The sequence below is a fragment of the Plecotus auritus genome (assembly GCF_963455305.1).
Source record: "Plecotus auritus genome assembly, chromosome: 7".
In the NCBI taxonomy this organism is placed as follows: Eukaryota; Metazoa; Chordata; class Mammalia; order Chiroptera; family Vespertilionidae; genus Plecotus; species Plecotus auritus.
In genome coordinates, this window is record NC_137774.1 from 153,429,709 (window position 1) to 153,454,643 (window position 24,935).

The following is a 24,935-nucleotide window of genomic DNA, read 5'->3' on the forward strand; positions in this document are numbered from 1 at the left end:
ACTAACATTAGTGAATGTTTGTTTTCTTTATCTCTGCTCTGGTAAATCCATGGAAAACAGATGAAAGGCAGATCTTTCATTATTTCTAAATCCCTGATTATGACACGTTTCTCCTACAATGTGTCCCAACAGAATGAGGGAAGCATCTGTAACTGCGCACAGGTTATGCCATAGTCCCCTCAGTAGCATTTGGTCCATATGGAGCTTAATTCTCTAAACTACCTATAACTAGATGTAAAATTCAGACAGAAAATAGCAATTTATCACAAGTGTCCAGCTGGTTTCTTCCTCTAAGTGGTTATTTCCTAATCTGAAATCCAGCCCATTCACTGCCCACTTACATATTTGAGCTATACAATCAATAATAAATAGCAAGAACATTCCCTTGAGGGATTAGCCAAGCATTCCAACTGGGAAGAACAAATGAAGGGCAATGCCATAGAAGTATGTGCTTGGATTTTAATGTAGGGAATAAAATATGGAAAAATGGGAGAGCTCCTTTCATCCAGCTTATAATTAATGCTATGTAAGATTGAATTACCCCCCCCCCCCCCCCCGCCAACCACCACCACTATATCCAGAAATGCTGGAGAAATGTTTTCAATGAGTATAATCTTAGAAATAATTTTTGTATATTTTAATTATTTATTAATCCTTCTTTAATATAATTGAAACTGATCAGTTCAAAATATACATTTTGAGCCCTCTTCAAACTGAAGTCTTAAAAACTGCCTTATAATTTGAAATTTTTCCCTCTGAGAAAGTGCACTATTACTTCCAAACACATATCCACCAGTACTGTGCTCTCTGGGATATATGAACCCAAGATAATCAGTTTCTTATCTGGCTTAATTATGTGTTTGTGTGTGTGTATGGGTGTATGTGTAGATTTATACACATTCAAGTTTGAGAATGTTTATGTGTATGTACATCTCCCTCCCTATCCATATTTATATCTATATCTATGTCTATCTATATCTATACAAGTATACATGTATGTTTATAAATGTGTTTTATTTAGGATGAGGCAAAATAGATTTACAGTTGTTCATATGGAAAATACAATAATTAATAAATAATAGTATTTGTGTTTTGCATACTCACAACTGTAAACCTATTTTTTCCAGACCCTGTATATTATGTATAAAAAACTTAAAACATATACAAAAATATACACATACATACATATGTACACACATATATAAAACTGAGCATAAATAATTTAATGATTGGGTATTATCTTTCTCTCATGTTCTTGTATCCATAATTTATTTTTCTCAATAAATGTATTACTAGGAAAGTTAAATAAACAATTTATTGTTACAGATATGTTTTTTATGATTTTACTCCTTATAAGAACACATATAATTAAATATAGTAAAGCCCTTTAGCTCTCAAGAGCTTGCAAACTAGGTAGTAACCATAAATATATGCAAAAGCAAGACTGTGACAAAATCATAGTAAGTACTAATGCTATTTCACTAAATTCTTGTGAATTAGTTATTACCAATTTCACTTTAGTCAAAGCAAACCCATGGCTAGTATCTATCTTATCAGAAATTTGAACTCAACATGACAAATTCTTTGTACTGTATAATGTTGGCTTCCATAATAAAAATTGATACAATAAAATTAAATATATTGGAAGACAGCCTGCAATTAAAAGACAATTAAAAACAAGAGAAAATAAATGCATCATACCTGAAATGGTTTATTAAATTTTCCTAAATGAGGAGAAATTTGATTATGTCTTAAAAATTAAGTTAGGCTGTGAAGAAAAGTCTTAATGTGTAAAATTTGGAAGTGGGAAGGCACAAGATATACAAGAAGTGAAGATACATTTAACTAGAGACTATGATCCAAGAGGGTCAGTTTGAAAATATTATTGAAATTGTTGATTACAACAAAATTCGGAGGAACTTGAATCCCAGTTCATAAGGTTTGAATGATACCTTGGCGTATAGAACATACTCAAAATAGTATTGATTAGATTAATTAATTTATCTTGTAGGCAATAGAGAATGTTGATGGTTTTATTGCAGAAGCAAGGCATATGACAATACTGCTTCATAATGATTATATTGATGGCAATTTTTAGCCTGGGCAAGACTGTAGGTTGAGGGATTTCTAAGTATGAAATAGTAGAAGAAGTTAAATAACAGCTGGATAATGGGCACATTTAGAAGTCATATCAGGCAGTCAAATGCTCTAAGTCTATAGAAATGGAATAATTTGTTAAATAAGAGTCAAAAGACATGTATTAAACATCTATTACGTTCCATGTAAACAAAAGACAGAGTTATAGAGCAATGTGAAATAGATGCAGGGGCATAAGAGAGGGCATGATTAACTATGAGATTAAGAGCTAGGTAACTCATGAAGGACAACTGGATTTAATAGACTTCACCTTGCATAAGTATGGAACTTGTTCAAAGGATGCATATTGCCTTGTAGAAAACATCTACTTTCTAAAGAATACACAGTTTTCTAGTAATAAAATCATTGCAATAGATGTAAATACTGTAAAGCAATGCTAATTATATATTTAGATATATTATTTCCAGATACTGCAAAAAAGCAATTTGTTAGCCACTTCTACATTTTTTGAGGATAATTTGTTTTATTTTCAATTTCTGTAATAGAATCTTTAAAAAACTATAAAATTCTAATCTGTTTAGGGATATATAGACATATTTGTATATATTAATATTTATGCATTTTACCTAAACATATAATTTTGCAAAAATTATATTAGTTTTATTTTAATATTCAAATAACATATTAGTATATCTTAAAATTATATGAATTCATAATTTTGAGCTATGACACCTTGGAATGTGCACTTTATTTAAACACTATATGTAAGTATAAAAATGTAGATGTGTTATAGGGTATATAGTATATACAATAGCATAACATATATTGCATAGTATGTCTGTTAATATGTGGCAAAAAGAGATGTGTCATTAGAAGAGTATATATGTGAGCTTATTCTGGGATTTAATTCAGTTGAGAATTTAACTTAATGAACATTTAATGAATTCAAATGGCAAGTTAAACAAAATATGGCTTTCATCCTTTGAATTCATTTGTAATGTCTCTTTGGTTAGGAAGTCCATGATGCTTTATACTATTTGTTTCTCAATTGCTAACTTTCTAGAAAAATAAACTCTAATATAAAAATGTCACCATCATAATAACACTATAAAAAACATATTTCAAATGTAGCAACATGGCATATTTCAATCATACATAGTTGCTAAATGTGATTGAGAACATTTATCCTTTCAGGGAATGGAAGCAGCAAAACTTTCCCTTTTTTGTTCTTGAGTACAAATAGAGTGCTTTGTGTGTAGACTCAATTAACAATGTCCCCTAGTGCTCACTCTCAATTTCTGGATGTAACAATTTATGAATGTGACATGGTGATTTTCAGATCCTTCTGGTGAGTTATAAGAAATTTTACTTATAAACTCTTCAGCTTGCTGTTGAGAGAACTTAAAATTCCCATTAAGGTTCTCCATTCTCACTCCATAATCAAGAGCTATTAACCAAGTCAATAGAAATGTGTGGAAAGAATAAAATGTGACCTAGGAGGTTTATTATGCTTTTTGTTTGGAAGTGAAGTTTTCTCACTATTTCATTGTTTAAATTAATAATTGAATAAAACAAAAGTGCTGAAATATTTGAAGGGTTGACAAGGGAGCTACCAAAGTGTGAATATGACAGTGGCAAGCCTGCCCTCTTAAATGCTGAACCACACTTGATCTTTTAGGGGTCTGGTATATTCCTTTAAATGGTTTTCAGTGAGAGTGCTTGAAGATTGGTCATTTTGACCTTATACAATCTAAAAAAAGCAATTTTCTATCAATGAATATAACATGAAGATAAATATAAGGTGCACATGATTGTTCAATAAATAAACTAAGGCCATTAAAATAATTATTTTTATTTGTCAAGATATTTCTGAAAATACAAAAGCTATTATAGGAAGTGTTCATATAAAAAATAAGCCTCTTCAAATTTTAGAAAAATCCATTTTTTAAAGAGTTCTATCAGAGATTGCATGGGCAGAATAAGGAGTAACACATAAAGAATAAAATTTGAGTAGAAATCAGTAAGGCCAACTGGAGCAAAATAATCTCCCTTCAAAGATGTAATTTCTCCTTTAGGAAAGCTTTCTTATTTTTGCATCTTTTTAAAAAATATATTTTTATTGATTTCAGAGAGGAAGGAGGTGAGAGAGAGATAGAAACATTAATGAAGAGAGAGAATAATTGATTGGCTGCCTCCTGCATGCCCCACACTGGGCATCTAGCCCCATCCAGGGCATGTGTCATGACAGGGAATGGAACCCTGACCTTCTGGTTCATAGGTTCATGCTGGGTGGGGTATTTTTGCATCTTAATGATGCTTTATGTTGAGAGTATCTAATAAATTTTAATTTCAATTGCTAAAATAGCATAATAGTTTTGAGCTCCAAGATTGCCTAAAAGTTAATGGTAACAAATGAGAGGTATGAGTAAGGACATAAACTTTATTTTTTTCACATATGCTAATGAATTTGATTCATGGAATAGTTCATCATCAAAATTTTGAAAGATAAAATTTGAAAGTTGAATTGTTTTATTCTTCAATCAAACATTTATTACATATAAGGTTTTCTTATTTATTAAATACTAGAGTCCTGAAGCACGGAATTCGTGCACAGGTAGGGTCCCTAGGACTGGCCAGCGATCAGGGCCGATCTAGGCCTTCCTTCAGGACTTCCTTCAGTACTCCCTTCCTCTGGCTGCTGGCTGCTGGCCGGGGCCTTCCTTCATTCCGTGCTGCCCCCTGGTAGTCAGCACACATCATAGCAAGTGGTCAAACTCCCAGTCGGTGAAACTTCCGAGGGGACAATTTGCATATTAGCCTTTTATGATACTAGAGGCCCGGTGCACAAAATTCGTGCACGGGGGGGGGGGTGTCCCTCAGCACAGCCTGCACCCTCTCCAATCTGGGACCCCTCGAGGGATGTCCGACTGCCCGTATAAGCCTGATCCCAGTGGGATCGGGCCTAAACAGGCAGTCGGACATCCCTCTCACAATCCAGGACTGCTGGCTCCCAAATGCTAGCCTGCCTGCCTTCCTGATTGCCCCTAACCGTTTCTGCCTGCCAGCCTGATCACCCCCTAACCACTCCCCTGCCAGCCTGATTGATGCCTAACTGCTCCCCTGCCAGCCTGTATTCCCCTAACTGCCCTCCCCTGCAGGCCTGATCCCCCCCAACTGCTCTCCCCTGCAGGCCTGGGTCCCCCCCATCTGCCCTCCCCTGCAGGCCCGGTCACCCCTAACTGCCCTCCCCTGTAGGCCTGGTCCCGCCCAACTGTCCTCCCTTGCTGGCCATCTTGTGGTGGCCATCTTGTGTCCACATGGGGGCAGGATCTTTGACCACATGGGGGCAGCCATCTTGTGTCTTGGAGTGATGGTCAATCTGCATATTACTCTTTTATTAGATAGGATAGAGGCCTGGTGCACAGTTGGGGGCCAGCTGGTTTGCCCTGAAGGGTGTCCCGGATCAGGGTGGGGGTTCCCTTGGGGCATGGGGCGGCCTGGGAGAGGGGCCTGTGGTGGTTTGCAGGCCGGCCACACACCCCAGTGACCTAAGCAGAGGCCCTGGTATCTGGGGTTTACTTATCTTCTACAATTAAAACTTTGTAGCCTGGAGCGGAGCCAAGCCTTCTGCTTGCTCTGTGGGGGCAGCCATTTTTGGGGGGATTTATGTATCTTATATAATTGAAACTTTGTAGCCTTAAGCGGAGGCCTGGGCCGGCCAGGGCTGCAGAAGCTTGGCTTCCTCCATTGCCACGGGCAACCCTAGCCTCCTGCTCTTTCCAGCTCCGTGGCTGCTGCCATTTCTGTTTGGGTTTATGTATCTTCTATCATTGAAACTTTGTAGCCTTGAGTGGAGGCCTAGGCCAGCAAGGGCAGGCGGAAAGCTTGGCTTCCTCCATTGCCGGGGAAACCCAAGCCTCCCTCCTGCTCTCTGTGGCCATAGACATCTTGGTTGGGTTTATTTGCATATTTGCTCCTGATTGGCTTGTGGGCATGGCTTGTGGGCATGGCTTGTGGGTGTAGCAGAATGATGGTCAATTTGCATATTACTCTTTTTTTTTTAGATAGGATACTAGAGGCCCGGTGCATGAAATTCAAGCACTTGGGGGGGTCCATCAACCCAGCTTGTGCCCTCTCACAGTGTAAGCTGGCAGTCGGACATCCTTAGCACTGCAGTGGAGGCAGGAGAGGTTACAGCTGCTTAGCTCAACAGCTGTGAGCCCGGCTTCTGTCTGAACAGTGCTCCCCCATGGGAGTGAACTGACCACCAGGGGGCAGCTCCTGCATTGAGCATATACCCCCTGATGGTCAGTGCGCATCATAGTGACTGTCATTATGCCATTAGGTTGATTTGTGTATTAGCCTTTTATTATATAGGAGGATATGGTCTGCTTAGTAAATGGCAGGCACTGTGCTACTTCCAGGAAATAAAAATGTTAGGAGATAATTCCAAGACATTGTTTTGAAGGATATAATAAAAGTTCAAAATCCTACTTGATTCATCATTCTCTTTAATTAGATAAGATGGACTCTCAATCCTAGTTGGCTTTAAAGAATGAAGACAAGGAATAACACTTATATGTTGGTACAAAGGGCTAAAAAATGTTGTTGAGCTAAACCATATGAACTTAGTACCTATCACAAATATGATGTTCCAAGCTCTGACCATTTGGTTTTTCTAAAATTTATTGTGTTATGCTAAATTTGGTATCCTGATGACAGCATTAAAGGAATGTTCCTATGCTTCTAAAGTAGGCTGCAGGTGCTTCTCAAACTAACACGCTGGCTTAGGTTCCACATTTTTCTATTTGAACTTGAGACATTATTGGAGTCACAAATACTGGCTATTAATACCCTCCCCTAAAATATGTGACAATTCCAAATTTCTGGATGGATTACTTGTAAATTTTTCCACTCACTTCATTTGATTAGTAAATGCTCCTTTTATGTACCTTAATTTTTTCCAATACTTCCATATTCTAGCACTATAGCATCTCCTTCTCTAAATGTTGGAGATTTAGTAGAAGGAAGAACCGTATTTTTAAAGTTATTGATCCTATAAAGAGTATGACTGGTTGGAAGAGGATGCTGGAAAGTAGATTACTATTCTGAGATCTGAGGGAGCTCAGACATATTTTGTTGATAGTTTTCTAAAAGCCTTCATCAATATTTTAAAGGAACACTGGAATTGATTATTGAAAATGTCATTTATATAATTGAAAGCCAGTTATGATATCAATTTAAAAATCTTTAGTTTAAGAGTAAACCATTTTGCTATGATAAAATAAATATACAATATTTCATGTACAAAGAAAATCTGAATTTTCCAGGTAAGTACAAAAGTCATACCTCAGGGTAAATGAAAACCAGTGAAATTATCTCAGGTAACTTTGTATGCCTTATAAGGTGAGGTCCAAAATTATTGAAAATAGATTTTTTAAAATCTTATTAATTCTATAATGAAACATTTCTCTCATATTTTAAAATATTGTAAAAATGCAAAGAAAATTACTTGTCATATTTATTCTGGTAATTCAACATGAGATGTCATTTAAAAACCATTCTATTTTACCAAGTCAAGAGAAATAAGGAGGAAAATATAATATAATAATTGTGGGAAAGGTATTTGATAAAATTCAACACTTTTTCATGAAAAATTCCTTTAGCAAGCTTGGTATAGAAGGCTGTTTCCTCAATTTCATAAAGGGGATCAGTAAAAACCAATAGCATTCATCATATTTAATGGTTAAATATTGAAGGCTGTCCCTTGAGACAAATGAGATAAGAATGCCACTATTACTACTTCTATTCATCATTTTTCTCAAGATCTTGACCAGTCCAATGGAGCTGAATAAATACAGGGTGTCCCAAAAAAATGTGTACACATTTAACAGCTGATAGCTCAATTGGTGTGCCTTTCTTTTAGATTTAACCCATGGGAATAAATAATTATTCAAAGTGTGTATACATTTTTTGAGACAAGCATTAGATGATAAGAAAAAAATGCCATTATTTTAGAAAAGTTAACAAAATTAACTGGTAAATTCAGCAATTTTTCTGTATATAATCCTATATAATAAAGAGGTAATATGCAAATTGATCCTCATGCCATCACACAAGATGGCTGCCCCCATGTGGTCAAAGATGGCTGGCTGGGGAGGGTAGTTGTGGGCGATCAGGCCTGCAGGGGAGGGCAGTTAGGGGCAACCAGGCCTTCAGGGGAGGGGGGGTGACCAGGCCAGCAGACGAGGGCAGTTGGGAGCGACCAGGCTGGCAAGGGAGGGCAGTTAGTGTTGACCGGGTCAGCAGGGGAGGGCAGTTTGGGGTGACCAGGTTGGCAAGGAAGGGCAGTTGGGGGCAATTGGGGCAGCAGGGAAGCAGTTAGGTGTTGATCAGGCTGGCAGGGGAGTGGTTAGGGGGTGATCAGGCTGGCAGGCAGGCGAGCATTTGGGACCCAGCAGTCCCGGAATGTGAGAAGGATGTCCAACTGCCAATTAAGGCCCGATCCCACAGGGATCATGCCTAAACCAGCAGTCGGACATTTTTTGAGGGGTCCCAGATTGGAGAGGGTTCAGGCTTGGCTGAGGAGACCCCCTTTCCCCCAATGCATGAATTTTGTGCACTGGGCCTCCAGCAGTAACATAAACAGCAAATTAATGTACAATTACAAGCAAAATTTAGAAAATAAAAATTGTGTAGTGATAAATTTTAGGATAGATTTAAAATATATCAAATATCCAGGGATAAATCTAACACAAGATATGCAAATTCTCTACAAACAAAACTACTAGGCATAAAATAAGTTAAAGAAGTCTAAACAAATGGAGAGAAGTTTCACATTCATGGACTGGAAGACCAATACTAGAGGCCCGATTCATGAAATTCGTGCAAGGGTAGGCCTTCCTTTCCCTGTCGGCTGGCACCTGCTTTCCTCTGGTCCCCAGTACCCGGGCTACCCTCACAGCCCTGGCCTTGTCTGGAAGGTTGTCCAGAAGGTCGTCCAGAAGGACATCTGGTCTAATTAGCATATTATGCTTTTATTATTATAGATACCCTCACTGATCTATACATTTAATGACATTCCAATGAAAATTTCATCTTTTTTTTGGTGGAAATTGACAATCTGAGTCTAATTTATACATGAAAATACTAAAGCTTAAGAATATAAATTAAAATCTTGGGAATAAAGTTGGGAATCTAACATTGCCAATATTTAGACCTATATAGCTCTAGTAATTCAGAAATTATTCAGTATATAACAGAGTAAGAATAGATCAATAAATCATCACACAGTGCCCAGTTATAGTCACTTGAATTATGATAAAGTTCCCCTTCAGTGCACAGGGAAAATATGTTCTTTTCAATAAATGGTTCCAATTGGATATTCATATTGAGAAAATAAGAGTGATTCTTGATCCCTGGTCAAATGATTAAGAAAAGAACAAAATATGTCTCATTAGATAGTAGACATAAATGTAAACATAAAACTATACATTTTCTAAAAGTTAATAAATGCTAATGTCTTCAGGATTTGGAGTTGAAAGTATTTATTAGGTTTGCTGCCAAACCCACTTTTTATAAAAGTAAAAGACTTCTAAAGTGGACTTTGTTAAAATTAATTCCATTCATTAAAAGTCAAACACCAATCAGAAAGGATATATGCACCCCTCTGTTCATAGCAGCACAGTTAACAATAGCTAAGATTTGGAAACAGCCTAAATGCCCATCAGCAGATGAGTGGATTAGAAAACTGTGGTACATCTACACAATGGAATACTACGCTGCTGTAAAAAAGAAGGAATTCTTACCATTTGCAATAGCATGGATGGGACTGGAGAGTATTATGCCAGTCAGTGAAAGATAAATAGCACATGTTCTCACTCATTTGTGGAATATAAAGAACATTATAAACTGTTGAACAAAAATAGATACAGAGTCAAAGAAGCATCGAACAGACTTTCAAACTACAGTGGGAAGGCAGGGGAGGGATGTGGGGATAAGAGATCAACCGAAGGACTTGTATGCATGCATATAAGCATTACCAATGGACACAAGACACTGAGGGGGGGAGGTGAGGGCAAGTGCCAGGGGTAGGGGAAGCCGGAGGGAGGTCAATGGGAAAAAAAAAGGAGACATATGTACTACTATTTGTAATACCTTAAACAATAATAAATAAATAAATAAATAAATAAATAAATAAATAATAAATTAACTAAAAAAAAAAGTCACAGTAAAGTAAGAAAAAGACAAGCCACAGAGCATAAGATGTTGCAATACATATATCTGAAAAAGAACTCACATCAGGACTCTGAAAGGATCTTCCTTAAGTTATTAAGAAAATTACCGACATCTCAACTTAAAATAATGAGCAAAAGTATTGAAGAGGCACTTCACAAAATAAGTTTTTCAGATGTCTAATATGCATATACAAAGTTGCTCAGCATCATTAGTCATCAGAGAAATTCAAATTGAAACCCAAATGAGATAATATTAAAAATGAAACAGAATGAATCAACTTAAAAATGAAAGTTAGTAGTTAAAAGGGTGAGAATGAAAATTCTTGGTGAGGATATTGAGCCACTGGAAATCTTACACATTCAGAGGGTGGTTATGTAAAATGAGCCAACCACTTGGGAAAACTGTATGGAAATACCTACTAAAGCTGAACACGCACAAATTCTATGACCTGGCAATTCAATCCCTCACAGGAATGAAAACCTGTGTGCACCGAATGACATGCTCAGGAATGTACATAAAGGCAGCCTAAAATCGGGATGACCAAATAAATGGTGGCATATTCCCATAAAGCAATGCCATCCAGTAATGTCTATGGAGGTGCTACTGCTACACAGAGCAACATGGACGAATTTTACACAAACAGAATGTAGATCAAAAGCAGAATCATAAATGACTAGGCACATAATATATCTATTTCCATACATATCAAAACCAGGGAGTGCACAGACATGGCCTCAGAAGGCAGTCTACTGGTTACCTTTTTGGTAGTAAGGTAATAAGCAGGCAGGAAGCGGGTTTCTGTGATGCTGGAACTGTTCAATTTATTCATCAGAATGATGATTACATGGGTGTGCTCACTTTCTGATAATTCATCAAGCTATATGTATACTATGCTCACGTATCGTGTATAGAAAAGACTACAATAAAAAGTTTATTTTCCTAAATAAGAAACAATATATATGACATTTCTATGAAGAAGATGCCACTGGATGTTTTTTTTTCCCTAAAATATATGAAATGAAATATGTATTTCAAATCAGAAAATTGGTATCCCTTGCTACATACTGGCTTTGTGGGGAGTGCTCTGTGAATTACTTGGTAGATAAATAGAATCTGTGTAGTTAGTACAACTTAAAGTAATTTCTCCAGATATAGAAAAGAATTTTGCAGGAACTGGAGAAATTCACAGATGCTGAAATAAAACTATAAATGGGTTAAGCAACCTGTTAAGTCAGAGGAATATGAAAAAAGGGGACAGAATTATTAAAATCCTACAAGCCTTTTCTCCGCAGTCAGAAACTAAGTTGGCAGGTTCTTTTCTCATTTAATTGGCATTGTACTATTATTTTTAAGTTCTGATTTTAAAGAAGACAATAGATGCTAGATAACTCTCCCAAATGTGAGAGCAATGTTCCATAGATCAACCTGTGGCATTTTGAAGTTAATAAGTGGATGATGCTTTTTGAACTGCTTCTGGTTTTGAACTGCTTCTGGTTTTGAACTTCAGAAAAATGGCTCTGTGATCTTACATTGCAGGGAGCATTGCGGAAAGGGTCCTCTCCTAGACACTCCATTGTGTTCAGTGTTTAGCCGCTGTTTTGTGCTGGGCACTTTATGTGGTTTTAATTATTATAGTTTACGATGATGATGTTTTAATTGTTGATGTAGCACCCTAAGCATTTTGGTGGAAGCTTCATAATAATTAAAAATATTATTATAGCAGTCCCTGGAAAATAAAAAAGGCTTCTTGTGGGAACTAATTGCACTAAGAATCAGCATATTTCTCGTGGGGCAGTAGGAGGTAAGATTAAAAAGCACCCCGTCCCCCAGCCCAATCCCTGCTGCTCTCACTGCCTTTGCCAACAACAAGGCTTACTTCTTTGTTTTTTTGTTTTGTTTCTTTGTGTTTTAATTTGATCACTCAGAGTCAGCCCTGTTCTCCCTGGTCTCAATGGCATCATCTCACCCTCAGAAAAATACAAAACATACACAATGCCTGCACATTGTCAGTGGTAACATTTATTTTTTGATGGGCATTTTAATTTTATGCAATGTCTGTTACTACTTATTACTATGAAAAAATTAAATTTATTTTTTAACTTAGTAGAGAAAAGGTTTGCAAAAATTTTAGCATTTCTGTGCATTGTGGTTTATTATCTTTTATCATTATGTCATACTAGTTCTCATTGCTATAAAAGTTAACTTAATTAAAATTTTCTTTTCTTGAAAGGTAACAGTTCATTAGTGCTTTTGTTCATCCTTTTTCTTCTTTTTTTTTTTTTTTACAAGAAAATAGTGGTTATCTTAGGGAAGAGCATATTAAGTGATCATATTCTTTTAAATGCCTTTCTGTGTTTTCTACTAACATGTAGTAATTATTTAATGATTTCTAAAACTTCATGTAACCATAGAGGTCAAGTAATTCTTTTGTTGTTAAATTAATAACCAAGTATTGGGTATCATCACATATACATAAAAACTCTTATTAAGATTGGATTTTATAATGTCTGCAATAAAGACAAGCCTATCTAATATTTATTTATTGACTTCCTTAAAAGAAGTAGAATATAAACTATTTCAATTGATCAATTTTCATAGACTTCTTTAAGATGTGAGTATGAAAGAGAATTTAATTCTTTTTAGAGATTATTTAAGATTAAATAATAACGTCAATCTCAACTCAAGAATCCTGTGAATTAGCAAACAAATGTCCTGTTACTTGTCTTTTCACAGCTGACAACTAAGAATGGCTTAATTTTATGGATTTTAACTTTGAAAACTAAAAAGGTACCACAAAACGGAATTTGCATCTGAGAACATAAAAATCACCAAAAACTTTTTATATAAGTCATTAGCAATTAATACTTGTGCTATAATTTTATCCCAACTTTGTTGAAGGATTAAAGGTGAGGGACTGTAGCACCAAGATGTGTTTCACAGAGAATATTTAATGTATAATATTTAAAATTTTCTAGTGATGGAATCATTTGAAAATGTGTTTTTATAAAAAAGCATCACTTGTAAGAAGATACAAAAATTAATCTCCTAAATATAATTCTAGCAGGTAAAAATGTACAAAATAGATACATTTCATTGATTTCCTTCTGAAGTGAACATAGCTGTTAACTATTCACGGGAATGACTGACTAAACTTTATTTTGATAGGGAGGAAAAACATAATGGTGAGAAGACTGTGGGAGTTTCTAGAAGAAATATTAGAAAACTAACATTTTTCTTTATTTTCTCATTTGAGATCAAAATTTTGCAAACTATGAATCCACTTTTCAGTTGTGGATAGGGAGAAGGGAACATTCTGGAGAGCTCACTGAATATCCTATCTTGCCCATTGTTCTGTGCATTCAGGGTTTTAGTTTAATGACACACATTTTAGCTGCATCTGCTACTCTTTTAATGTTACTCCAGGAATTCTTGGGATGTAGAAATGACCATTCCCTCTCCCCAAGTAGAGTATGTCACTCCCTTTTGTTCTGCTGTGTCCCTTTTAGAGTATCACATATCACATTTTGTACTGGTTGGTTTATGTTTGTATCTCTCCACCAGATTGTAATGTAAATAAGCCAGGTCTCCCTAGCCGCAGGTCTCTCACAATGCCTTTCCACAAGTGTGATCAATAAGTGACTTGTACATGATTATGTGGGTGAATAAATGCTTTAGTAAACCAACCTCATTGACTTAGAGATGTGTACAAAACACCTTAATGTTAATTTGGGAAGCTATTTTAGAGGACTACCCAAGAACTAAGTATAATCAATAACTTCTGGGTATTTGGAATGCAACTCAGAAAGCAACCCTGTACAAGCAATAAGAAGTTACTGAGAGCATTTGCACAACACTAATCACAAACTAATGAACCATTATACATTTGGTTTTGAGAGTGCAAAATTAGGAGTAACCAAGCCAAAGAGGTTTATAATAAATACAGATTCTACAGGGGGTCTGCAAAACTGAACAACGGCTTTCAGATATACTGACTTCTATAAAAATATTTAGCATCATAAATATAAGGGAATTCCCAGCATGTTATGGATTGGTGTTGGTCACAGATAATGGCTATATAGTGATGCAGAGGAACGAGGAACCTTAAGTGAGAAGAGCATCTTGGTAGAAGCAAGATAGTGGCACCTCCTACCTCTGAGAGTTTTAATAATTCTAAAGAACTAAGACATTGCCTTAGTGTAAGAACTTCACTATACACACGTTTTCTACTAGAACTCCAACTAATCATACTTTTGTTTGGGAACGTTGATATGTGACATGGGGAGTTCTTTTCTTTCTGTGATATTGAAGATGCAACTTTAATGTTTCTCTTTTCTATACAAAGCCACTTATTTCTTTAAAAATCTCACAGGACAGTTATAGGAGGAACTCATTAGCATAGTCGTTAGGAGGAGAAGAGTCAGAAATAATCTAAGTGCTCTGTGGGAATAGAGTTGGAGCATCTCACAGTGGGCCCAGGATCAAGGCTGCTGTGCACCAATCCTTAATGGCTGTTTTGGGTACATGGTGGTAATATTGGGCCTGAGCGTTTGGGCCATTTGGACATCTGCCTCTGCCTTACAGTATTGCTCTTTTGGCACAAGCTGCCAGCGCTGCCAAATATTTTCCAAGTTTGTATCTGTTCATGGACAGGACTCTGTCTCCTGCTCCTTTATGTTTTGTCTCTCCACACCCTAATATCCTGCTCTGGATACCGCTCTCTCTAGTTTCTGCAACTTGAACCCTTTATGGTCTAGTCCTGAAAATGAATGTCAGAATTGAATCTAGCCCCTAAATCTCTACTGCATCCTTTAAATTCTCTCACAGTTTTCTTATAGCAAATTATGCAGTGTACATATGCAGAAAGATGAAAACTGTGGTAAAGGGGAGAACTTATACAGATCAGACAGACGAAACCCAGAGCACTTACAATTCTTTGCACTCATGTATTTCTTTTCATTCCCATTTTGGATCCCTTCCCTACATTTCATTTCACTTTTGTACTTTGGCAAGCATACAAATTCAGCTGCAGACACTTTTCTCTTTGACCTTAACAAGAATGAATCCCAAATTCCTGTACAAATGAAAGCAGAATTTCCAAATATAGAGGCTGTAGTCAGTGTTGTATACACAAAGGTATAATGGAATGAATGAAGTGAGAATAAAAAAGTAGAGAAACTGGAAAGAAGGGTGGGAGAAAAGCTTACAGAATTCACGAAACAAAATTGGAAAGCACATGATAAAGTAATAACTAAGTGATGCTAGCATGCTCTTTATAAGTTAGGTGTCATTTCTTCTGATCTCTGCTATGGCTGCAGAGGTTCAGTTTACTCTAGCCATCGTGGCAAGAAACCCCATCCATCATTAAACCATCTCACTCTATTATTAAAACAGCATAACGACTTTTTCCTCTAGGCAGGCAGAATAAGACAAACTATAACAACTTCGTGCTGTGTCTACACAACACAGAATGAAATGGAAATTTCTCACTCTCCACTTACTTTGATCAATGTGCATAACTAACCGAGGGGGCTGGAACCACATTTTTACTTGGTGGCCTGCAGGGGCCTGAGTGGTTGTCATCTTGATCAAATCAGAACACGAAATGTCAAAGATTTTCGGTTGTTTTTATTTGGCCCAGTTATATAGTTCAGAAAGATTTCAGCCTTTCTTTAGTTTTTTTTTTTTTTTATTTAAATCATTTTGCCACACAAAATAATATGACACAGGAAAATTGGGTGTGTTTGGATGGAAGGAATACAAAGAACTTAACATTATTAAGATGGGGAAGAATTATAATACTTTGGGAACCTATTTTCTAAACATCCAGTGTTTGTTCATTCGGAAAAAAGAAAAGAAAAGAAAAGAAATGGTTTTAGGTACCTTCCAGGCACTTTTGCAGATACATATAGGAACTCTAGTTTGTTTTTTTTCTCTTTCAGGAAGCTTAAAATACAGAGAGAGGAAGGGAGAGGGATATGAAATAAGTGACTGCTTACAATCTAATGGGAAGAAATAACGTAGAAGTAATAAAACCCTATCAGATGAAATGAGAATAGAGTTGGGATTCAGGATGTTTCCCTTGCAGTTAACAATGATAATGATCATGAATACTCACTTGTTCTAGGCCCTGGATAAAGCTCTTTGTAAACATTAACTCATTTAATCTCTAACAGCATTTTGAGAGAGGAACTGTCAATATTTTCATTTCACATATGGGTAAACAGGTTTAGAGAGACCTTTTCCCTAAAAATCCCTAAGAAGAAAATAAATTTGAATTTAGGTCTGTCTCATGCTACAGTGAGAAGTCTGAACCTCTAGGCTCTAGTTGATGCTGAATACAGAAAGTGACCTATGATTAATCTTCCACTAGGAACTGCAATATAAGTGCACACTAGGGGCTGCTCATTCATTTACAATAAAGAGTTTCAGACAAGGAAGATTGCTGCAGAAATGTTTACTAAAAAATAAAAAATAAAACTTCTAATAAGATAATTATCCACTAATGAGGGAATACTTTTTAAAAATCGTAGGCATTTTTAAAGGATGTTGAGAAATATTGTAGAGAAGAATCAGGCAATCTGGCTTCCAAACCCAGCTCTGCTGTTTCCCTACAGTGCAACCATGGGGAAGTGGCTAAACTTTTCTGTGACTTTATTTTCTCATCTGCAAAATGGAGATGATAATAAGTGTCTAATTTACTTGTGCAAATGAATGGTGACAATACAAAGAAAACATCAAAAGTGCCTTGCATGTTAAGTGCTCAATAAATATCAACTACCGTTATGTAACGGACATAGTTCAAAGTAAGAGTTACATGTACCCAAAATGGACAAGTTCCCAAAAACATATTTCTGAGCATAAGCAAGCAAGTTGCTGGCAGTTGACACAACATGATAATATTTATAAACTGTACATTCTCATGGTTCAATATCATATATAAGCATATTTGTAAAAGGACATGTTATAAAGGCTTTTCCCTCTGTCTCTCAAAAAAGTACTTCAAAGCATCAATACGGCTATCATAACCATCTAGGTCTTTCCTACTTGTGTTTATACCTATCTGTCAGGGGGGAAATGATGAGTTAGAAAAGAGGAAGGAATATATGCAAAAGTTACACCTTACATTTTGCTTTGACACAAACACATACATATATGAATATGGATATGCTTTTCTAAAATTGGAGGAAGGCCGAGTTCTGTTATTCCATTGAGAACAAAAATACATTCTGGATAGAATTCAAATGTGCTTCTGTCAAATATGGCTTTTTCCTATTTTCAAACAAATATTGATATCTTTTGCTAACAGGATTTTAAAAAATAATAAGAAAGCATAAATGTATTCCTGTTGCTAAAGTTATGTGCCTCTTTGGGAGATATTTAGATTTTCTTAATTTCCTTAGGATTTCTTAGCATTAGTGACTATGATGGATGTTTCTGAGTAATGACACTGCTTCTTTCAATCCCTTCATCTCTGAGGGTATAATTGCTGTCATAATTTGTGCTCATTCTGTACCTCCCTTCTTTGGCCTTAGAGTTAGGTCATGTTCTGATCGCTCCTGCAGGGGGGCATGGCCAACCTAGTGCCAGTGATTCTCAAGCCAGGCCAATCATTTTGCTCACACCACCAGTGGCTTCTCAGCAGGTATGTGAACAGTTCAGATTCTCAGTAAGTGTGAGAAATGAACAACTTCCAGGAATGTCATGAGAAGGTCAGAACACAAAGCTCTGGTATCACCTAAACTTTTGGAGGTTCAAGCAAATGGACACCCATATCTTTTTGTTGGATCCATCCCTTTTTTGGTGAGCAATAAAATATTCTCTTTTCAAATACCTTCAACCTATTTTTCAAACTTTTAAAAGTATATATGTTGACAGAGAATGTGCACAAGCATGTATATACCTATATGTATAAACTAGAGGCCCAGTGCACGAAATTCGTGCATGGGGGGGGGGTGTCCCTCAGCCCAGCCTGCACCCTCTCCAATCTGGGATCCCTCTCACAATCCAGGACTGCTGGCTCCCAACTGCTCGCCTGCATGCCTTCCTGATTGCCCTTAACCGCTTCTGCCTGCCAGCCCGATAACCCCCTAACCACTCCCCTGCCAGCCTGATTGATGCCTAACTGCTCCCTGCCAGCCTGTTTTCCCCTAACTGCCCTCCCCTGCAGGCCTGGTCACCCCTAACTGCCTTTCTGTGTCATATCCACCTATTATCTATCTATCATCTATCTATCTATCTATCTATCTATCTATCTATCTATCATCTATCTATCTAGTCTATCAAGAATGCCAAGTATAGCATTATTTTAAGGCCAGGAATACATTCCTTTTAATTTTAAAAGTGGAGAATTTATTTTTAAAGGAGAGTCACTCACTCAGTTTTTAAAGGGTACCTTCCATCCAGAAAGTATACAGCATGTCTGCAAAGTTTAGGACATTGCATTAATTGAAAGTTATTAACTATTTGAGATCCTAGGTAACAAAAGGAGAAAATATTATACCTAAATATTTTATTATAACTAATAAAATAAGTGTGCACCAATTTTGCAGTTTACAAAGCTCCTTCACATTTATTTTGTATTTTTATTTTTATACAGAAATTTATAAATTTGGCCAATTGCTTTTTATTTTATTAGAGAAAACTGATTATCTTTGAAAAACATTTAAAATTACATGTTTTTCTATTTATACAGGCTGTACTATTTCTGACAAATGAAGAACATTTTAAAATTAAACCACTGCTTATAATGATAAGCTACTTTGAGGTTCACATAAATTTGTAAAGAGTACTGTCTTTAGAACAAGAAGGTTTACCTTAATATTATTTTATCACTAGCTATATAATTTGGGAGTTAGTATAACAACATTATCTTTTATTTAAAAGTAACTTTTTAAACCATAGATGTTCTGATCACCTTGGACTATATTTCAAATAATACTTATTTTTTTCTGATTTTTTTCTTATTTTTCTTAGAAAATTTAGAAATTATAGAATAATATAATGTAAGAGTGAATTAGTCAGAATTCTAGAATCCAGAATTTTAGGAATGGTATATTTGGCTTACATATTTCCAGGTTTATATTTTGCTACATTTTTAAAACACAGGTGCTATGTAGTACTCTTTTTAGAGTCTTTTTTCCCCCAAATTAAAATATAAGTACTATTTAGATCTTTGGATGCATATTAAAATATTACTATTGCATGGTGTTTTCTGGTATGCCTGTGTCAAAGTTATTTTATAAACTCCCTATTCTTTTTCATTTAAGTTACTACTAATTTTGCATATAAAGTAGGCTTTTAAACTATTTTTTTTTTTGTTCAGTGCAAAAAAATGTACTTTATATGTGAATTAACTGCTCATGTTTTCTATGAACTCTCTTTTGGGATATTTCATGGAGATATATTCGTGGAATATTGATTTATAAGAGCTAATTTTATATTGAGGTTATTAGCATTACATCTGCTCTATATGTTACCAATATTTTCCTTAGTTTGATTTTATCGTTAAATGTAATTTTCTCTTTTAAATTTATAAGTTTCAGAAAGTATTAAAATATACTTTTATTTTTCTGATATTTTCTTTTTTTAGTGCTTAGAAATACCTTTCCCATATTAATAGGAAGTGTTTGATACCCTGAGAAAGAAAAAGTTCTCCAGTTTTAACCCATTTTCTACTCCTCCCATAAGTGTACTTCACATTGGAGGTTAAAGGAAGTTAGTTACAGGGAATTTCTATTAAGTATGGAAATAAAAAATGAGAGGGAAATGATGGCATATGCTAAAATAAGGGGATGAGAATCCTTTTATGAGTGTGTTCTGAGGAATCCAGTTTGTGACGTTTTAGACAAAAAAAGTCATTTTTATGCCAAAGTAATGTAGGGTTGTGCAAACCTTCATATCAGCTGATAAAAAAATATTACTTTCATAGGTTCACACAAGAAGTTCAAGTATTTCATCTCGGCTTGATGTTTAAGCCATTTTCCTGCAAACTGGCAAATTTCTGCCTACAGCAAACTGATGAAAATTCATGGATGTTTTTTTCATTCCTCCGGTTAAGGGAGGAATAGTAAAACTTTTGCCTTAGTTCAAACTTTTGAATATTTGAGGGGAGGAAAAAACACACACATCGCTTCTCCAATGTGAATACCCAAAGTGAAATGTGGTCGTTTCTTACATTTTTAGATGCCTGGAAGTTTTCCACAAACTTCTATAACAGTCACTCTGCAGGCTTCTGCTATAAATGTTTCAAGAACTATCTAGGGAAATATTCTATTGAGAGGGAACGCAGGGTTATTTAGCAGATAGAGCATGGAATTTAGACTTAGACAACCATCTGAGACCTGCACCTGCCTCTTTCATTGCCTTATGGTGCAGCCCTGTATAAATGATTCAGACTCGCTTTGCTTATATTTTTCCCTGTGGCAATAAAGGGAAATGGCTAAGCATTAGCCCCTTCTCAACAATCAAAGGGTACAATAAAGATACATATGACATTGTCTGTAAAGTGCTATGACCTACGATCCTCCAAAATAGTGCAGAGATGTCAGGCCACAGAGTATAAACATTGTAGAATCCAGGTGTGGAGACCTGTATCACCTGCCCCCCTCACTTCTGTATTTGGTCAAGGCTCCCTGTAACACAGTTAACAATAAGTATTGCCAGTTGCTAAAACCTTCAACACTCATCTTTCCTTCAACATCTGGAACATATTAATCTCCCTCTCAAAAACTCAGTGAAGGGAGACAACTCATAACAGCCAATCAATTTGCATCTATTGATTGCCTTAATATGTAGAATGCATTCCACTGAGTATTAGACTTCTGATGAGAATCTATTAGGATGTAACGATTTATAAAGCATAATCGCTGTTCTCAAAACACTCGTCATCATGATCTAGTTAAAGGTGAATGTCTGGGTTACTAAAAATCATATAAAATAGCCATGTAGCATACAATTGATAGACATAATGATTATAAGCATTTAGAAGAGGAAAAGTATAAAGATTTGGGATGACTCCTTTTCACAGGATTTTAGTTTTTACAAATACAGACGGTATAATGCAAACACAGAATAATAAAACAATACAATATTATCCTTGGCAATTGTCATGCTAAAAAAGGTGATTCATTAATATTTCTAGCTGTGGTAATTTATTTTACTGTTCTCATTGAATGTAAGCAATTTTGCTCTGTCCTACTGATTATTTCTCTTATATGCCAAGTTTAAGCAATTTCGATGACTGGCTAAAATCCAGTTCTGTCAGTCAATATGGGTGTGTCTTATGAAATTAATTCAGAGTGAAGGAAGGACCATGTGCCATAAATGGGAAGAGAATTGGATGAGGATCACAGTGATCTCACTCTGAATGACAGTCACTTCACATCTCACAGCATCTGTTGGCTCTGGTAAAAGAAGAGGGCTGGGCTGGATTTCATAGGCCAGTTCTAAAATTTTCTGGAAGAAAAAACATGCTGCTTAAAAGTTGTGTATTTCCTTATGCTGTTGAAAAGCTCATCTTGCTTTTGTATTCTGTCAGGATTCATGATCATTTCTTGTCATTAAAATTAATATCTCAATTTTATTGACCACAGATGCTGCAGGTAGAGGAGAAGCAGATGGTAATATGGTGCTCTCAAAAACATGCTCAATTGTAATTCTTAATTTAATTGTATTTCAACTGGACATTCCAAAACTTTATTAAATTTTTATAGTTAACTCAAGAGAGCTTTGGTCTTGCTTGTAAATACTAACTTACATGCATAGTCTGGTTCCTGGTTTTAGAACTTGTGTGTCAGTGAGCAAGACATCTGTGAAACAGAGTGGAGGCAGGGCATCCTTGCTGGGGGTATATTGTCATATTACTTTATTTCAGAGCATATTGGTAAAAGAGTTTCTGTAACTATGATAGTAAATATCATAAAAAAGATTAACAATGTCAAATAGTCATTTCAAAGGAAAGAGTGATATAGTTTTAAATAAAATATGAAATATGCCATTTGGTTTATGAGGAAAATTGGAAATTTTAAATGGTGTGTTTCCATGTGTCATGTAGACAGCCCATGAAAAAACTAAAGTTTATTTGTGCTGCATTGTATAAATGATGTGAATGATAGTAAGATATTGGGGAGGGGGATTAGCTTTGTTGAGTGTAGAAGAGAAAATTACTTCTCTAAAAATTTTCTGGAATTTTAAAAAGTATGGTTTTAAATGGCTAATATTATAAACTGACAATAAGTAATTGTGTCAAACCCAGCTATTTTAACATATTTTGGACTATGTTCACTTATTTACATGAGGGAGTTTATTGAAATAAAGTATTAACCGTGATCTAGATCAGCACCATTCAATAGAAATACAATGCAAGTCACATGTACATTTTTATTCTATTTTATTTTTATCACCATGATGAATTTTTTTTATTTTTCTAATGTATAAATATAATACAACAATCCATTTTTTGTAGTTTCTAAACACTTAACAAATGATGATTTCTGGGAGATCCTGTTGTCCTTTATAGTTCAGATCTTCTGTGAAAGCTCAATTCACCTTCCTTCTGCCACAGAATTAATTCATCTTTTCAGAAGTCTTGTCTGATATTTTCTTAGCTTCTCAGCATTGCTGCTTCATTTGAAAGACATCTTCTAATTGTACAATAGTCCATTCAAGCTCATGATTCTTACTGACCAAGGATACCCAATTTGACTCCACTTCTCTTCATTTCCATCCAACTGTGAGTTGTATGTTATTTCACTGACAGTTTAAATCTTGAACACGTCTCCTTAACTTCTGGAGCTCTTTCTGTGCGTGTCCTATCATATGAACGCGATTTTCATTATACACTTTCCAGGCATTGCATCCACGCTGTGACATTAGTTCCAGTTTCTCAATCCGAACCGTTTGATGCTCTAACGGGGCCATAGAATTGTTCACACATTCTTGCCATGCACAAATGTCAATTTTGTGACCTGAGGAAGGGTCTGAAATTCATATCATTTCATACTGGGCAATTCACTTGGATGTCAAGCAGCCAGTCTTTCAAATTCAATTCTAATATGTTGTTTTCCAAAGCAGAATAATCTTGGGCTATTAGGTTGCTCAAATAATTTTTAGTAGGTCGGTATCTGTGCATTTCCTCCTCCACCTGCACAGCAGCTGCACACCAGCACATTATAACCTTGGTCAAAATAGGCAGCACATCCACATCCTCTGGAGCCACCAACCATGGCTCCATTCTGAAGTTCACCTGACTCTTCTGAATCTGCACTGGCTCAGGCCCATGTCATTCTACCTGCCTGTGCAATTTTACATTTTGTAGTTTTCACACTAACGTAGAAAAGACACAGGTAAATTTTATTTTCATAATTTTCCTTAACACAATATAGGTATAATATTATTTCAACATGAAATTTGAGCCTGTAATTTTTTTAACTAAGCCTTCAAAATTCAGTGTGTAGTTTAATTACAGTACAATTCAATTTGGACAAGCTACGTTTCAAGTGTATGATAGCCACCTGTGGCTAGTGACTACAGTATTGGCAGCCTGGGTGTGGATGGGAGGGTACAATGGTAAATAACACAGGCATGGCCACTAACCTCAGAGACTTTATAGTCGATTACGGAAAACAGACTTGAACAGTAGATCAAATTGTAAAATTTTACACTTCTTGCAATTGTTACAAAGCATGTCATAAAATTAATATTGTTGAAGTTATGTCTCCATTTAATGTATTTCCATTTTACATATGTTCTCTCTATGGGTGAGATTGTTCTTGGCATTTTTTAGAAAATGAATTCTAAATTAGCATTATTTTGTAGTCTATTAATAATTCTTTTTTATTCGTGCTTCCAATTTTTTCTTATATCAATAATACACTGTAAGTTTGAAGATAAAGACTCATGAGGCAGGAGCATGATAATCCTTCACTGTCATTATATATTGTTAAAAAATAAAGTAGCTAGGTACAACATTTTTAAAAAGTCAGAGAAAACTTTATCTAGGATGAGAGAAAATTCAATATTTTCCATGCACTTTCTATAGCTTTACAATTTCTTTAATTTTTGCTGAAATGTGTTTTCAAAGGCGTTCTGCTAAGGGTTATAGACCTTTGGGTTTATTATAACAGTAGAGTATTTCTTTTGAAATCTTGCATTTGTACCTGATTTATACATAAAAGCTGGTGCGAAGAAAGTACTTAGGCATTCAAATGGTAAGAGTATAGAACAATTAAAAATGTGAAGAGAATAATTTATACATGACATGAACTCAGTGTTGTTTAAAGATTTACCTTAACTGAATCCATGTAATCCAGGCTGAATTGTGAATGGAGCTGAAGATAGTTATCTATTTTCTGAGTTTTGAAGAATGCCAAAAAGCACAGATGAACCAGAAGTTTAATTTTCACTCATCTAGCTAAAAATGTATATTTTCTCATCTTGCTTCCTAACTAGAATTGCTATGGACGTTTAGAAAGAGAAGATTATAGGGACTAGAAGAGCCAGCTCCATGAGAACTTCCCTTAGCTGGAACTTGATGACTGGATTTTTTTCAGGAAGAAGCAGGCAGGTCTTTCTCACTTGGAAAAGGAACATAAATAAAGTAA

The 24,935-nt window shown here is 35.6% G+C and overlaps 1 pseudogene across 1 annotated transcript; it reads right to left on the reverse strand.

Annotated features, from left to right (window-relative positions):
- Window positions 1-22,944: 22,944 nt before the first annotated feature.
- On the reverse strand, window positions 22,945-23,566 carry LOC308252780 (pre-mRNA-splicing factor SPF27-like; annotated as a pseudogene). The gene has a single exon. The product of its transcript is annotated as a pre-mRNA-splicing factor SPF27-like (transcript).
- Between the last annotated feature and the right edge of the window lie 1,369 nt (window positions 23,567-24,935).